The following is a 14,044-nucleotide window of genomic DNA, read 5'->3' on the forward strand; positions in this document are numbered from 1 at the left end:
CAGGCTACTACCCCATCTGGAAGCTCTACATTTTGGGATTTCACTCCTTTCTAAGATATGGCTCATTACTGCTAATTTTCATATAGCTCAGAAGAAAAACCAAACATGGGATAGGGGGAGGGGGCAGAAGGAAGTGGTGTTAACAAACCCAGGACAAGGGAACAAGTGATCCAAATCAGTGGTGAGGAGGGTGTAGGAGGCCTGGTAGGGTGTTATCAAGGTAATGTGGCCAAGAGGAATTGCTGTCTAACCCAAATGAAGTCTGAGCATGATAGTGGGACAAGAGGAAAGTCAAAGGAAATAGAGGAAAGAACTAGGAGACAAAGGACATTTACAGAGGTCTAAATACAGGCATGTACATATGCAAACATATTTATATATGAGGATGGGAAAATAGATCTATGTGCATCTATTTATAGGTTTAGTATTAACGTAGCAGATAGACATTGGGCCTCCACTCAAGTACTCCCTCAATGCAAGAATACTTTGTTCTATTAAACTGGCATTCTATGATGCTCACCTTCCTGACACAACTGCTGAAGACAAAGCGGGTGAATAAGCAAATATGGTGAAGAAAGCTAATGGTGCCCGGCTATCAAAAGATATAGCATCTGGGGTCTTAAAGGCTTGAAGGTAAACAAGTGGCCATCTAGCTCAGAAGTAACAAAGACCACATGGAAGAACACATCAGCCTGTGAGAGCATAAGGTGCCAAAGGGATTAGGTATCAGGCATCATCAGAACAAAAAAAATCATATCATTGTGATTGATGGGGGGAGTGCAGAGTGGAGGCCCAAAGCTCATTTGTAGGCCTCTGGACATCCCCTTACAGAAGGGTCTTGGGTAGGAGACAAGTCAGTCAGGGTGCAGTGTAGCAACCACGAAACTAATCACAAGGATCTACATATAAACTCCTCCCTGGGGGACAGACAACAGAAAAGTGGGTGCAGGGAAATGTCGGACAGTGCAAGATATGACAAAATAATAATTTATAAATTATCAAGGGTTCATGAGGGAGGGGGAGCGGGGAGGGAGGGGAAAAGTGAGCTGATGCTAGGGGCTTAAGTGGAGAAAAAAATGTTTTGAGAATGATGAGGGCAATGAATATACAAATGTGCTTTACACAATTGATGTATTTATGGATTGTGATAAGAGTTGTATGAGCCCCTAATAAAATTATTTTTTTAAAGAAAAACCAAACAGTCCATTCTCCTCTAGTCTGAAGAAGAATGACCTTTTATTATCTGAAAAATGGCCGTTGCGATGACCAACACATTCTGGGCTCTGTTTACGGATCAGGCCTGCCCTCAAGGAGCTCTAGGCCAGTCAATAGAAGAGCAGCCAAGGAACAAAGAGCGAAAGGAGGGGACAACTTTCTCTGCTTGTTGAGGTCTTTGAGCAGGCGGACTTAAACTATGGCCCGCAGGCCACATGAGGCTCACCGAGGACATTTACCTGGCCCAATGGGTGTTTTTGCCCTGTTTGTTTTTTACTTCAAAATAAGATTATGTGCAGTGTGCATAGGAATTTGTTCATACTTTTTTTTTTATTATAGTCCGGTCCTCCAACTGGTCTGAGGGACAATGAACTGGCCATGTTTAAAATGTTTGAGGGCTTTTTTCGCCATATTGGAGCCTGTGGAGGCCTGCTGGGAACAGGACTTCTAAACGGCAAATATGTCTGGAAGGCTGTGGTCCAAGGCCATCTTTGCTGGCTATAAACGGGGTCTACGGAACCAGAGGGAGCACACGGCTCTTCTTAAAATTGAAGGTGTTTACGCCCGAGATGAAACGGAATTTTATTTAGGCAAGAGATGTGCTTATGGGTACAAAGCAAAGAACAACACAGTGACTCCTGGCGGCAAACCCAACAAAACCAGAGTTATCTGGGGAAAGGAAACTCGTGCCCATGGAAACAGTGGCATGGTTCGGGCCAAATTCCGGAGCAACCTGCCTGCTAAGGCTATTGGACACAGAATCCGTGTGATGCTGTACCCCTCAAGAATTTAAACTTAAAAGTAAATAAATAAAATTGTGCATTTGTTACTTCTCTTTTGTATTTTTATTAAATCGCTTGGAAAATAAAAAAAATGTTTGAGAACCCCTGTCTTAGAGAAAAGGGCAAGGCTTCAAGCAGAGGAAGGGCAAACAGGATATTCAAGGAAATGCCAGGAGGATGGGATGTGCAGAATGGCATGCCAGCAGGTAACATTGAAGAGGCAAGTCAGGAGCAGGCTGCAGAGAGCCTCTGTGGTCACAGGAAGAGTGAGGGTTCTAACTATGGGCCAGCAGAGTTGGTGAAGCACAAACCACACATGGAAAGTCTGCAGAAGGACTCCTCCAGTGGCAGTGTTGCATCCAGCAGGGGAAGCAAACAGTCTGGCTACAATGCACAAACCACTTAACGAGGCTGCTGACATAGTGCAGGTGGAAAGTGAGGAAGATCTCACCTACTAGCGCATTCAACTTCAGTCATCACAATTTATGCTTCTTAACCCATCCTTTCAGTTCCTCAGTATTTACCTCACACTACTTAACACTGGGAAGGATCTGTGGTGGGGGAGCGGGGGTGGTGGCAGGGGGGTGGGCATGAACCATTACAAAACTGAGTTGTTTTTCATAGGTACGACCAATGTGTGAGAAATTACAGAACAAACCAAAACACTGTTCAGCCAAGCACAGTGCAGTGAGATGCAGCAAGACTGCCAAGAACAAGGATGGGGTCACATAGTCTATAGTAGTCTGGAATGCATTCACCCAGGTGGTGAGACAAGGGCCAGATGGTGATAGGTGGACATTTGCGGAGGTGAAGGAAAGGCTAGTAGTCCCTCCAATAAAGGGCCCAGGTGGAGAATAGGAGGTGAGTCTACATGGCAATCTATCATGAATCAGATGATGGAATGGCGGGACCATCAAATCTTGATGAGCTTGGTGCCAAGTGACCACACAGGCTCATGAAGAGGGGCTAGTACAATAAAGCCAGTACCTGAGATTGGCTGATTCTGGGTAATTGGTACAGTTGGACAAACCTGAGTTCAAATTGATTCATGTACTTATTATTATGTAATCTTCTGAACATCACTCATTCAACTAATTAAATACTTACTATATGCCAGGGTCCCCATAGTATCCCAAACTGTACAATCTAAGGAGGAGGCACTAGTATGGCTTTTATTATACAGACAAGGACGCTGAGACACAGGTGGTTATATAAGCAGATCAAGGTCATCCAATTCTTCAGAGGAAATGCTTCAAACCCAGGCAAAGTCTGGCCCCTAATTCTACATTCTTAACACCAATACTCTCTATGAATGGAGATAAGAGTCTAGTCATTTTTGTCATGGTACCACTATTGTGACCCTCTCCTTTTCCCTAGCCAACATCAAATCACCAAGTTCTCAGTATTCTTCCTAAGAAAGGTCTCTCTCAGCCCTCAAGAGTCCAGGCCAGGTACTTAATTTCACGGTCCAACTAGCTAGCTTGATAACTCGCTGACCCCCACCCAGCTGCCCTTTAAGCCTCACCTAGGGACTTTTCCAAAACTACAGATTTCAGCATATGGCTCTCATATCATCTTGCCCCAAACTCACACCTAAGAATAGCACAAGAAGGGCCTGAATTGAAGGCCCTCCAAGATCCTGTCCCCGCCTAACTTTCCAGGCATCTAGTAATGATAACTGACTCATGTTGTGACCTCTGTTTGAAATCTAAATTCAGGATATTTTTTCTACTTCTGCCCACAGCATACCAAGACACCTCCTGCATGTCAACTTCAAACCAAAGTTCAAACCCTTCCTGCACCAAAACAATCATTCCCTTTCACCAGGGATTTGTTAATTTATTTGTAAATACTTTCTTGCCCAAAACATCTGTAAATTCTGAGAGGGCAAGAACTATATCTTTTACTACTTTGCCTTCCTTAACCATCAGGCATTTGGTGTTCAACAAGCATTTGATATATAAGTAGAACAAGCCATGAGATGATGAGGGCCTGGGAGAACATACCTGGCCCCAGTGGAAATGGGCTAGCTTTGAACTGATGACAACATAGACCTTGGCTCCATGATATAAATCTCTCCTGATTTCCCTCATACCAAAAGTTCCCAAATGTATTGGCCCTACTGTCCTCTTTTAAGGGGAAAAAGTTTTTACTTAGCAACACGCTGGCAATTAAAAACTCCTATACTAGAGCCCATAATCCAGGACAAAGTATAGGTTTCTGCTTTTACAACCCTCTTGAGTGGTTCTAGTGCCCTCCTCCACAAGGGGCGATATCACATACTTGGGGAAGCAATGTTCAAAGTATGGGGAGTCCCAAGGTTTCCTTCTAGGCTTTCTCAACTCCAAACTCTCTCTTCAAGATGATTGCTACGATCCTCTTGGCTCAAAATGTCATCAGTATTTCTAAGTTAAAAACAAAACAAAAAACCAAACAAACTATGCTCTAAATCCATTGAGAATACTCCCTAGAATGTCTCAGAGACATTTCAAACTAACTACTTCCAGAAATATGAACCTGTTATGTGGTAGTGAACACGGACAGACATACCACCGCTCTTAATGAATATCAAAGTTATGCTACTGAGACCAAGAGTTTCACTGGTCCTTCTTAACAAAACAAACAAACCAAAATGAAAGAGGAAGTAAAAGCTTTGTGTGGTCTATACTGTTACTTCTCTATGAAAAGCCACAAGGCCTCAAAACTGGCAAAACATCTGCTTCTCAGAGACCAGCCTTTACCTGTGGTTTACCAGAAATACAGAGTAGATGTTAAAAATGAAATAAAGCCAAACCATTCAGAGCAGCCAATGCTGGAACAGGTCAATATGTTAAATAGGTTTCTGAAGCATCATCTCCTTCCTCTTTATAGAACTCACCTTTCTTCAAATGAAGACCTTGAGGATCTTAAAGCCTTACGTTAATCATTTACACTATCAACTTACAAGGAGTGATTGCCATCCAATCCCTTCCAATTCCTGCCAACCCAAAAGGGCAAAGTAGGACTAGTCCATTGGGTTTCTCAGGCTGTATGTATGCCAATCTCTTTCCCATGGAGCGGCTGGCATGTTCACACCACTCACTTTGGTTGTAGCTACGCAGGTAACCACTTATCATCAGGGCCCCTTATCCACTTCTAAAGAGACAGGTACTACAAACTTCTAAAGGGGCCCGTGTGGTGCAGTGGTGAAGCACTCAGCTGCTAACCAAAAGGTTGGAGGTCAAGCACATCAGTTGCTCCATGGAAGAAAGATGTGAGTCTGTGACTGCAGTCTTGGGAATCCTTTGAAGCCGTGTTACTATATCCTACAGGGTCACAGGGAGTCAGAATCAACTGACCAGCAGTAGTATTTTGCTTTGTTTTATAAATAAGCTTTTACATGAAAGCCCATGGACATGATCTATTTCTTAATAGCCCTCTATTATTATTGTTGTTAAGTGCCATTAAGTCGGTTTGGACCCATAGTGATCCTAGGTACAAGAGAACGAAATAACTATTCTTATATTTGAGCCCATTGTTGCAGCCACTGTGTCAATCAATTTTAGCTAGGTCATTCCTCTTTTTCATGGCATGATATCGAATTCCACAGACACATTTTGAGTACCCTCAGACCTGAGCGGCTCATCTTCCGGTACTATTTCTGAAAATGTTCTGTTTCTAGTAACTGCAATGTTCTGATGCTATCTACAGGTTTTTCAGTGGCCAATTCTTCTGAAGTGGACAGCCTTCTTTGTTGTCTGTTCTTGGTCTGAGAGCTTTGCTGAAACCTGTTTACTTCGGGGGTCACCCCGCTGAGATTTGAAATACCAGTGACACTTCAGCATCACAGTAACACACAAGTCACCACAGTTTGACAAACGGATAGACCAGTAGTGGAGCCCTTCTCTCTTTAGATGTCATCGAGTCATTTCCAACCCACAGTGACCTATCCTCACAATTGCTCGCACGCCCACGCCCACTGTTGCCGCCACAGTGTCAATCCACTTTGTTGAGAGTCTTCCACTTTGTCACAAGCATGATGTCCGTCTCCAGGGATGGGTCTCTCCTGACAACATGTGCAAAGTGTGTAAGAGGAAGTCTTTCGATCATTGACTCTAAGGAGCCACACTTCTGCACAGTTCAGTCTGTTCTTCTAGCAGTGTATAGTACTTTCAATACTCTTCCCCGCTGCCACAATTTAAATGCAACGGCTCTTCTTCAGTCTTCCGTATTTAATGTCCAAATTTCACTTGTATACGAGGCAATGGAAAATACCATAGCTTGGGTGATGTGCACCTGAATCCTCAAAGTAACATCCTTGACTTTCAATACTTTAAAGAGGTCTTGTGCCACGGGTTCACTTAATGCAGTATGTCTTTTGACCTCTGACTGCTGTCTCCATTAGCATTAATTAGGGATCCAAGAGCCCTGGGTTAGTTGAGCTGAATTTAACATTCCAGTGCTGAATTTCAAGGCACTGATAATTAGTTCTACCGCCACTAATTTTTCTATCCCTGACAGTGTATAGATAGATATTATATTATCAGAAAACTAAGAATGAAGGAGAAGAATGCCCTCATTTAAAAGGCAGCATTTGAATGAGCATGCTGGTAGGTCAGGAGGAAGGTCAAAGGAAAGGGGAAAGATCGAATAAGCAAAGTTATGGATAGAGGTATAAATATAGGTGTGCACCTATATTCATATATTAATTCATAAAAATGGAAGTATTGGCCTATATACATATATATATATACATATATTTATATGGAAATACATTGGGGAAGTGAATGGACTTTGGCCCTCTGCTCAAGCCCTCCCTCAATGCAAGAACACTTTATTCTAACAACCTGGCATTCTGTGATGCTCACCTTCCAAACACAATCACTAAAGACAAAATGGGTGCATAAGCAAATGTGGTGAAAGCGGATGATGTTCAGCTATCAAAAGATATACATAGTATCTGGGCTCTTAAAGGCTTGAAGTTAAACAAGTGGCCATCTAACAAAGTAGCAACAAGTTCGCATGGAAGAAGAAACACACCAGCCTGTATGATCATGAGGTACCCATGGAATCAGGTAACAGGCACCAGAAGACCCAAAACAAAACAAAACCAAAAAACATATTGTTGAGAACAAGTGGAGTTGGAGCAGAGAACCAAAACCCATCTGTAGACAATAGGACATCTCCTTACGTAAGTGTCACAAGGAAGGGATGAGTCATTCGGGGTGCAGTATAGCACTTATGAAACACACAACATTCCTCTGCTTGTTTGTTTTTTGAGGCTTCCTCACCCCCCTCCCCCCATGATCATGACCCCAGTCCTGCCTTGCAGTCTGGCTAGACCAGAACATGTACACTGGTACAGATAAGAGCTCAAGACACATGGAATCCAAGTCGGATAATGCCCTCAGAAACAGAAATGGGAGTAACGACACCAGGAGGTAGGGAAAAGGGCGGGAGGGGGACCGATTGCAATAACGGATACATATTCCCCACCCCACCCCACCCCCAGGAGGATGAACAAGAGAAACGTGGATGAAGGCAGACAGCAGTTGGTGTAAGATATAAAAACAATAATAATTTATAATTTATTCAAGCTGGTCACGAGCACGAGACGGGAGAGGGGGGAAAAAGAGGAGCTGATATCAAAGGTTCAAATAGAAAGTAAATGTTTAGAAAATGATGGTGGCAACATATGTATAAATATGCTTGATACAATTGATGTATGGAGTGTTCTAAGAGCCGTAAGAGTGCCCAATGAAATGATTTTTTTTAAATAAGTAAATAAAAGGCAGTGTTTTAACCTGAGCTCAGTCACCATCCCTTGAGCTCAGCAGCCCTATTTGCTTACGCTCCAGCATGGCACGTAGCCAGGCCGCCTCAGACATGCAGGATCTGGAGCTGTCTTGGGGTGCTGGACTACGTTTCTTTGGCCCTGCTCTTGTCTAACCAGTATGACTGCATGCTCGTTGGAAAAAAGAACAAGTCCTTTTCTAATTCTGAATTCCCACAGATGAGATCCTAATGATGTTATTAATTTATGGCTAGGAGATTTTTCTTTGCTTTATTTTGAAACTTTATGACTTTGCTCCAATTTTTAGAGAAATTATTACAGCTTCCCATTATTGAGCTGAAACAACTTATACATATAACTATAAGGACTTATCTAATATAACTCCTACCTTTTAAAAAGCATTACTTGAATATAGTATTGTTAAATATAAGTTTTAATAGAATCTGAAATCTCCATTTCTCATTTCTGATAGAAGAGAAAGAACATAAACTCCAAACTCGGAAGTCCTGGGATCTAATCTGCTGCTGTGGCCCAAAAAGGAAATCGCCGTTTTTGAAATGGGAGATCCTAACAGTAAGAAAAATCATTGGGTCAATAGGCAACAACATTATTGGTTACTGTAAAGTAGGGGCTTTTCAAAAAATTCTCTCGTGCAACGACTCCTGGCCTGCCTCTGTGCCAATCTCCTGGTGGCAGTGAGGGCCTCAGGCAAGCAGCTTCATCATTAATCCTAGTACTGAGCACAGATACTACATATTTTTACATGCGCCACAATATGGAGAAAGGAAGCCCCTCTAGATCCAACAACAAATGGCTGTCACCGACAGAGTGACTCCTGTGTGTAGTAATCATCACAACAACTAATGAGTCCAGACTGACCAACTCATTGCAACAAGTCAATCCCCATTAGGCAGAGTAGAACTGCCCTGTGCGTTTCTGAGGCTGTAATGCTTTACAAGGGCAGAAAGCCTCATTTTTCTCTCAAGGAAGAGTGAGTGGGTTTGAATTGCTCATTTTGTGGTTAGCAGCCCGATCTGCTACACAAAATTTCTGTGGAGCATTAAAGAGCAAAGATGTTACTTTGAGGACCAAGGTGCACCTGGCCTAAGCCATGATACTGTCCATTGCCTCTACGCATATGAAAGTTGGGCAGTGAATAAGGAAGACCGACGAAGAATCGATGCATCTGCACGGTGATGGAGAAGAGTACAGAAAGCACCAAGGGCTACTAACAGGGCAAACAGGTCTATTTTGCCAGAGCGCACCTTAGAGGCAAGAAGGAAAAGTCTTCATCTGACAGATGTTGGACATATTGTCAGGAGAGATCAGTCCCTGAGAAGGACATCATGTTTGGTAAAGTTGAAGGGCAGCCCCCCGCCCCAAAAAGAGGAAAGCCCTTAATGAGATATACTTACACAGTGGCTGCACCAATGGGCTCAGGCATAGGAACAATGGTGAAGATGGCGCAGGACCGTGCAGTGTTTCATTCCGCTGTGGTTCAGATAAGACCCAATGGCACCTAACAACAAAAGCCCAACACTAGCCTACTATGCCACCTGGCACCTCCTTTACCAAGTATAGAAACCTTAATCTCTCCAACTCACAAATACTAATCATAGTCACCAAATCCTTGACACAGGGAGGGGGGTGTTCCCGGATGACCAGTGATAACAATCAGAGAGTCTCAGGAGTAAGATGGAAGTGAAGGTGAAGATCAGGGAGGTGATGGGTGTCTGTTACCAGTGATTACATTTCAAGGTTTCAAAAATATTTTAAAGCTAGTCCCAAAATGCCTCCAGTGCCATACCACATGAACCAATAAATAAATCTACAAATGGACACATAAAGGCTATATATTCCTTATTGTCTCAGCTTGTCCAACTTTTAAATGGGCAGTAAACAAACAAACTTATCTATCTGCAAACCATTACAGAATATAAAGCTGGATAGCGTACACAAAAAGTCCTGGGCTGAGATAAATCCTCAAAGACCAAGTGTGGTATCACCTCATTGTGTAAGACACTCCCAGCAAAGTTCATCTCTGTGTCACCTCCGGCACTGAGTCTGACTGTGTCTCCAGCAGGGAAGAGAAGCTGGAGAGGCTAAGCTACAGAAATGGCTGAGAGATAACTCTGCATTAGCCCCTGGCTGAGAGCTTTCAAAATTAACTCCCTCTGGTGAATCTTAACTAGCGCATCACAGTCAGAAACACACCATGACTTCTGAAAAGTGACTTCTCCTCAGTCCTCTTACATAACTGTTTAGAAAACACTGCAGGTATTAAAATCATTCCCACTGTGACAATGGCTCCCTCTCCTCTACCCTGTTTTTCTGCACAAAGTTTAATGCTAATAACTTATTGGTTCTCAGGGGGCTAAAGAGCAAGCAGATTTCCATGTAAGCAAACCACAGTGCCCTCGACAGAGATCAAGTGTACAACCTGCATGGCAAGCAGTGACGGAGGGGAGTAGAGCCGCTGCTCTTCTGAAGTAGAGAGACTGAGAGGAAAATCAAAGGCTGTTCCAAATAGGTCCCCTATCAGTGATGGGGTAAGGTGAAACAGAAACTACTGATGCAAGCCAGATGAATCGATGTCTCTCCAAACATGTGTATGACATGGTGGTGCTGCGGGACAGGCACTGGACTGCTATCCAGAATGTTGGAATTGAGAAACCACCAGCTGCTCCACAGGCCTAAACTGAGGCTATGTGCTCTCTTAAAGATTACAGCTTCGGAAACCCTGTGGTGGCGATGAGTGAGAATTGATTGGATGCCATTGAGTACCTTTTCATCAGTAACTCTAACTAATGAACTCTAGGTGAAAACCTGCAACTTCAGCCATGTAATTCTGTTTATTATGGATTCCCATCACCCCATTTCTAACACACATCTCCTTCTGGAAGCTTACGGTTGATACTGATAATTTATTTTTTAGGTGTGATATTTAATATGATGAAGGCACTGACTTTCAACAACTAGCGCCAGAACCAATTCAACAGGAGGGGCTGTACCAAAGTGCATCTTCAGCAAGCTGTGTGGGCGTTTCTCCAATTTGTGTGTTTCGCTCCTGATTTCCGACTTCACTTGCTGAACAATAATTTATTGGCGCTATCTCAGAATCTAGTTACAGTCACAGGGAGCAAATGAAGTAATACAAGGAGGCTTCAAAGAGTTCACGTAAAAACTACATTATCTTTTAATTCCATTTTCTCATGAACTTTTTGCAGTCCTCTCATAACTTACTTTCATTGATGATTTTCAAATCTCTCTCTTGATCTGATGTTTCATACAAGCTCAGATTGAAACCTGTAGTTTCTGTTCAGAATTATGTCTTTCCTGATCTCAGGGCATCAACATCTCAACAAGGACACACACAGCTGGGTCCAAAGCAACATTCACAAGGCAGCTCAATTATGATTCAGAAAACTGACTGAAAATATCTGTGTTTGCCACGTTCTGCACAGCCCCAGGCCTCACGTTGGCCTCTGTGCTGAAAAGAAGTGGTGTTGGCAGTAACACAAGTGCCATACTTGCCAAAATATACTCCCCAAGGCAGATGTCACTGGACCCAATATGTTCTAACCAGTCTACACTAACATCCTCAGGGCAGGATTCAAACCATGGAAATGACAATAGGGCTGTCCCAGCAAGTCAATGTGAGATGCTAAGTGCTTTGACGTGCTAACTCCTCAAAACATTCAACAGCCCCTAAGGTGACCCAAGGTTACACAGTGCAGGTCCCTCCAGGTATCCTTTTCTCCAAATACTTTTGGAAAGTCCAATTGCCAAAAGCTGGAACCCACTTGGACTGCAACTGGACAGGTTGGTTATACCACCTCATCTTACAATGTTCACTATTGCTAAGTTCTTGCTATGTTTACTTCCTGTGTGTACCTTAACATCTCCCAGCACAATTCTTCCACAACCTTTAACTAGAAAGCTCTACCTCAAAATTCTCCAGCAAGTGTCCCATCTACCCCAAAGCCACAGGACCCAAGGCTCAGCACTTCAGTAACTTTGCAGGACTTGGGTCCAACAATGAGACACCTGTCCTTGTACCACTTCCCATCAGAATCTGTCACAGAATCAAGTTTGTTTGCATTCAAGTTCCATCTATAATTTCTCCCTCCCACACAGATGTCAAGACTTCAAAACTCCTCAACTTCTCTCTCATTGAGGTAATTCACATCCTCTTAGAATCTCTGGGTCCCTACAGCTCTCAGAAACAGCAGAATTCTCCTAAAAGAAACACCTGGCAAAAAAAGAAACGAACAAACACCTGGCTTTTGCTTTGTTCCTGTTCCCATGTTCCCAATGCCCCACAACATTGATCGGGCCCCTTGACCTCCAGATTCATTCCTGTTTGGGGGGATGGAGCTCCTTTATGGTTTTGTGAGGACTGCACTGACTGCAGGTCCATGCCACTGCATAGGCTCCATACATGCTTTACTGCATAGTCTCCTCTGGCCCAGGGTCTCTTTACTCCCCCTCATTCTGTGTATTAACATACCTTCTTTTCTGAAACCTGAAACTATGGAGAGCAGATCCAAACTCTTATCTGGTAGTTAAGAACCCTCACAATTGGGTTCACAGTCACCTATTTATTCAATCTTATAGTCAAGTAATTACTGCAGTACTCCCCCTTGATTCCATTCTCTGGGTGTTTGCAACAAATTCCTTTTCTCTGTTACAGGATCTAGAATTTCCTTCTCCCTCCTGCCCATTTTAATACTTCAACTAATATTTATTGGGTACTACTTACACCTAAGACACTGGAATAAGAGCACAGGCACTGAGCTAAAAGTTATTCAGTTTAAATTTCATTCCCACCATGAGGTCTAATTTGCTCTCCCTTCCCTAGAAAACATCGTGTATACTACGAGAATCAATAACACTCCTGCAATTAAAGTGGAGGCCTTTCTAGCAAGAGCTGAGTATTTTACATCTATTGTCATCCTCACAGAGTACCTAGCAAATAGGACTCAAGTATTATGTCAAATAAAAAGACAGACTGAGAAGGGTCTAGGGGAGGACACGAGCCAGTCAGGGTGCAGTGTAGCAATGATGAAACATATAACTTTCCTCTAGTTCCTAAATGCTTCCTCCCTCCCCACCTACTGTCATGATCCCAATTCTACCATACAAATCTGACTAGACCAGAGGATGTACACTGGTACAGATAGGAACTGGAAACACAAGGAATCCAGGACAGATGATCCCTGCAGGACCAGTGCTGAGAGTGGTGATACCGGGAGGGTCGAGGGAGGGTGGGGTGGAAAGGGGGAACTGATTACAGGGATCTACATATAACCTCCTCCCTGGGGGATGGACAACAGAAAAGTGAGTAAAGGGAGACATTGAAAAGTGTAAGACATGACAATAATAATAATAATAATATTTTATAAATTATCAAGTGTTCATGAGGGAAGGGGGAATGGGGAGGGAGGGGGAAAAACAAGGAGCTGACACCAAGAGCTCAAGTAGAAAGCAAATATTTTTAGAATGATGATGGCAAAAAATGTACAAATGTGCTTGACACATGGATGTATGTATGGATTGTGATAAAAGTTGTACGAGCCCCAAATAAAATGATTAAATGAAAAATAAAAAGACTGACTGACTGATTGGATACTAGGTGCAGGAAACATTCTCTTGTAGAAGAACAATAATATACAAAAACACACTAAATTCTTCAACCAAAAACAGTGTTAGAGAATGTATGCTACACATTTATGCTAAAGTGTCTCCAGCAGAGGAGGGATGGAAACCAGAGAGGAAGTGGGATACATGATGTTACACCGAGAGAACTGCGATGAATGAGATGAAACAAAATGTTTATGAATTGTTCAAGGTAAAATTGATAATCTGCTCTATCACTCATTTCTCTCTCTCACACACACACAGTTAAATGAACCATCATTAATTTTACAATTTGATTTCCTCAATTATAAGCTTCACCACTCTCTAACTTTACTTAAACACATAGGTTTTATTCTATTTGATAACATGCTGAACACTTGAAGAACTAGGCTTTGTTATGTCCACTACCATATTCCCAGCCCCTAGTACACATGGCAGGCGATCAACCACCACTGGCTGTGTGACCAGATGAATGGAGGCAAAGGGGCTTAATCATCCCACAATGCTGTTTAATCTTTCCAGCTAGACTCACCATCTCCTGACAGGGATTTAACTGGCAAGTTTCTGACTTGCCAACCTCTACCTATAAAATAATTCCTCACTGCCACTGAGTCAATTCTGACTCATTACAGCC

The 14,044-nt window shown here is 42.8% G+C and overlaps 1 protein-coding gene and 1 pseudogene across 5 annotated transcripts in view; one reads left to right on the forward strand and one right to left on the reverse strand.

Moving 5' to 3' along the window:
• RERE (arginine-glutamic acid dipeptide repeats) overlaps positions 1–14,044 on the reverse strand; it is a 535,168-nt gene that overhangs the window by 83,164 nt on the left and 437,960 nt on the right. The window lies entirely within an intron of this gene.
• On the forward strand, positions 1,620–2,049 carry LOC142433082 (large ribosomal subunit protein eL33 pseudogene; annotated as a pseudogene).

Source organism: Tenrec ecaudatus, chromosome 1, assembly GCF_050624435.1.
Source record: "Tenrec ecaudatus isolate mTenEca1 chromosome 1, mTenEca1.hap1, whole genome shotgun sequence".
NCBI lineage: Eukaryota > Metazoa > Chordata > Mammalia > Afrosoricida > Tenrecidae > Tenrec > Tenrec ecaudatus.